The sequence below is a fragment of the Rattus norvegicus genome, chromosome X, assembly GCF_021556685.1.
Source record: "Rattus norvegicus strain SHRSP/BbbUtx chromosome X, alternate assembly SHRSP_T2T, whole genome shotgun sequence".
Taxonomy (NCBI): domain Eukaryota; kingdom Metazoa; phylum Chordata; class Mammalia; order Rodentia; family Muridae; genus Rattus; species Rattus norvegicus.
Window position 1 is genome coordinate 116,078,562 of NC_141554.1, and position 4,458 is coordinate 116,083,019.

The window sequence follows — 4,458 nt, forward strand, 5'->3', positions numbered from 1 at the left end:
TCTGGCTTTCTTAACCTGGAAACTATTTGGGCTGTACCAAGCTCTGCTCACAGGGGGAGGTGCCTCACAGCAACTTCAGGAGCCTTTGCCCCGCCCAGCACTCAGAAACTGATCCTGAGTCACGAGGAAAATCTGGAAGGCGGCCCTGCCAGATGTGCAGACGGGATGCCCACTCCAGATCCACCCACCAGTAAATTGGAAAACCCAGAAAGCCACATTTGAAAGGCCTTTCTGTTTCAAGGAGAAATAGGACTTTCAGGAAATGGGCCTGATAGATTTCTAACTCCTCTGTCCCAGGGGCGGGGGCAGGGGGCGGCAGACATGGACATTACTGAAGAGAGGACACAGGGAGCAAAAATGTTCAAATGCTGGCAAAGTTCTAGTGAGCAAGGCTGCAGACATGGTCCTAATAGACACTTCTATGATAGCAACGAAGACTTTGGCATCAAGTGGGAATGAAAGGGCACCTAATAGTTTGAAGGAACATAATGGTCACTTTGTGAAAAAGCAAGTAACATTTGGCCAAAGGCAGAGAGAAGGGAGGTGAGTGGCGTTTGATTCCATGGCAGCTGCTAGAAGCCCGATTTCTAGCAACAGTTCAGTGTGGAGATTCTGCCAAGCCGTGTCTGGTGGGAAGCAGAGCAAAGAGCTGTTTGCTGTGAAAGGCCAACCAAGAAGTGTTAGTGGCATGCTCAGCCCTCTGTAAAATAGCCCTGTTGAATCCCACTCGAGGTCGGGACCACCTTTCCTGATGTTTTCGTTGAGACACAGCTTAAAGGCTGCCGTTCTTACGATTTTTGTTGTCTATTTCATATTCACAAAATTCATCATCTCATTCAACAGATTTCCTGCCCGGTGTGCTGATCACCATTGCACCAGAAATTCTCACTGTCTCTATGCCTGTTAGTAATCCTTACTCTGGTTATTTGAAGATCGAAGAAGTGAAGGAAGAGAGGTAGAGGAAAGGAGAGGGTGGAAAGAAAGAGACAGGGAGAGGGAGAGGGAGGAGGGAGAAAAGGAGAGAGAGGAAGAGGGAGGAGTATGCTTTCCTTACTCACTGGCTGCATACCAATATTTTTTCATGAAACAGATCTGAACGTTTCTATAACTAAATCTCCAATAATCTCCTTTCAACATTTCCTTTGTATCTTTTTTTTTAATACTGGATGGAAATCAGTCCAGGGTTGGGGTGATTAAAAATGGCCAGAGCTCAGGAGAATTAGGCATTTAAATATTGTCGCCCAATTTGGCTCAAGAGGAAGCTATTTCTTAAGCAAATATGACTTCTGTAGGATTTTGGCCTTGAAATTAAGGGAGGATGTTTAGTCTAGGCTCATCTTCAGCCATCGTTTCAACCTCCATCATTTTCAAGTAAGTAAAAAATGGTAAAATCTGAACATTAGCATTAAAGGGTATTTACCTTGTTGCTCAACACAGAAGTAGCCTCCATATAATCTGGAAAAACTCAGCCCTATATAAAGCAGTTTATTTTATATTTGGCCATCCTCCCAATTGTTAAACTGTTGTCCTTAGATTGAACAAGCATTAGCTTCACACAAAATATGTCTAACTCCTGTTTTACACAGTACTCATTTAGAAGATCTATCAAGCCATTTTTGTTCAGATAAGTGTGCCACATTGGATATAGTCATGAAATCCTTCTCTCTCTCTCTCTCTCTCTCTCTCTCTCTCTCTCTCTCTCTCTCTCTCTCTGTCTCTCTCTCTCTCTCTCTCTCTCTCTCTCTCTCTCTCTCTCTGGCTATCTTTTGAGCACAAACCAATCTCTGTGTAGTTTGTAGCTTAATTAAAACCCTCTGTGCTTTCTTGCATGAACTTTTATTGTGCACTCCATTGTGCATCGTACAATTGATGTTATATTGAACTTCCATGGTGAGCTTGCACCCATCCTCAAGACTCCATCTCCTTATGTATTTTAGTCTATTCCTTTTCTCAAACCTTAATTTCAGTATTACACATTATTAGTAAATGTGTTTTTACCATAGTTGGTACCATATTTCCTGGACATTTAATACCAGAGATATCTGTATAGATGTGTGTGTGTGTGTGTGTATCCCTATATTATATACATATAACAAGTGAACACATTTCTACACATCTTATTAGTCTCTAGTAAAGGCATTGAATGAAACACAGTTTAGTGTAAACTTTTGCAGTGCTACCTTAGACTCTTCTCTTATTAGCAATCACCTTTAATGGCTCATTCCAATCTGAAGCAATCCGTGTAACAATTGCTATCATCTGCCTTCTACTTTCTCCATCTTTATGAATATGTAGAAGATTTATCAGATAGTCCTGCTGAAATTAAGATACCCTAAGGTATGGTCTTCCCATCGTCTCCGCTTGTAGATGCCCTTTCAGGCAGGAAATGGGCTTAGTTAGGCATGACTTGCTTCTGTGAGCTCACGCTTACCTGTAGTTATTTCCGCTCTTTCCAAAGTCTCACAAACGAGCTGCTCAATGGTGCGTTCTACACTGTTGCAAGGGACCAGTGCCATGCTCCCTGCTCTTGACCTTCCAAGATTTATACTTCACCCCCACCCAATACTGCCACCCACCTTCACTAAAAATTAAGCTATGCTATTCTCTGTACCTCTCGCCTCTTCCCTAGGCCACAGTTTCTCCAAGACTGCCATGTCTGTCACTGTGATCATATCTTACATTCTCTCTCAGTAGTTTCAGATGTAATTTGTCCGGGCCTGGAAACTTGAACTCACTGAATGCAGCTCTGGACTCTCTTATTATCTCCCCATCTATCTTAGCCTTGAATTCTCTTTCCAGTTCAAAGATCATGCTCCTTGATGGAGAGGTTAAGTAACTTGCCCAGAGTCACACACCTAGTAAATTGACAGAGCTGGGATTTAAAGCTGCTCTCTCCTATCCGACTCTGCAGTCTGGAGCTTCACTGTAAGGCCAAGCTGTTTTTCAAGTACCAAATGATTAGTTTGGCCTACGAGGGCAGTGAGTTTCAAAGTGGGAGAGAGTTCTTCTAGCATGAGTATATAAGGCAGGCTTTGCGAAGCAGGTAGAATTCGAACTGAATCTTAAATATTGAGTATAATTCCAGTAGAAAGAGAAAAGTATGAGGATGTATGTGTAAGTAAAGGAGATTGAGGATGGACCCCTGGGGAGAGGACATAATAAAGAAGAACAAAGAACTCTGGGTCTGCTTCATAGACTACTTGGCTTATCACTAGGAATACTGACACCACAAATGGTCAAGAGACAACCAGGATGTCCCTGCCTTCCCTTACAAAGGATTAATTCACACTCTGTTGCTTGCTAGTTAGTGTACCTTAGGGTTAGGCATGGTTTCTCTGATATATATTTTCCTGTTCTACAAATTGAGAATAATAACAGACCTATTTTAGAGCATCACTATGAGGACTAAATGAGCCATCTAATTCATATATCATTCTTAGAATTGTAACTGAAGTTCAAAAAAAAAAAACAGTTCAGTCCTTGCTGTCATTACTACTGTGATTCATATATTCAGAAAGCATTTCCTGGTACCATTATTTGTCAGATGCCATGCTATGTACATGGATGTAATGCTAAGAATCAAGAGACATGATCTCAACCATCAATGAACCAAAGTTCATTGTTTTCAGTCTGTATTTATGTTCTGTTGTTTAGGTAAAGGGGGCGCATGTTCCTTGTCTAAAACTAACTTTCCTTTGGCATGTTCAATAGTGCCATTATTTTTCAGTTCCCACTTGGGTGGTCATGTTGGTGACAGTTTGAGTTGTAGCCTCAGTATTACTAGCAGACATAATCTCATAGGAAATTCCTGGCTCTTCTGCCTCTTAACAATCTTTTATTTTTCTTTGCCTCCCACCCTCGCCCCTTCCAGAATGTTCCCTGAACCTTAGGTGCAGGAGTACTTTGCAAATGTATCCACTGGGACCGAGCTCCACAACTTTGCATTTTAATGTGTTGTCTTCTCTGTTGCAAAGAGAAGTTCCCTTGATAAGGGGTGAAGACTACCTGCACATATAAGGACACGTTTACAGGTTGTTGTTAGGGATTATGGTGGTTTCGAAAATGATTGGTTGTAGATACTCCTCTAATAACCATGACTTCACTAGCATTGTGTAGATAGCTAGGTTTCCAGTAGCAGTTTCCCTTTTGTTGAGTGGGGAGAAAAAAGTTCATGAGGTGTTAACCCTATACTGAGGATATCTGGGAGTGGGTGACATGGTCTTCCCCAAAGAAGAACACACCAATTGGTTACCCAATGCCAAATAATGAGCCCCGAAGACGTACATACAAGTAACCGTATATGGTCTGAACAGATTATATTTAGGAATATGTATGCATTGACTAATACATGTATGAATTAAAAAACAATTGGTGAAACAAGAGACCATGAATTAAAGGAGAGCAGGGAGGGGTATATGGGAGCCTTTAGAGGAGGAAAAAGATGGGATGTTGTAATTT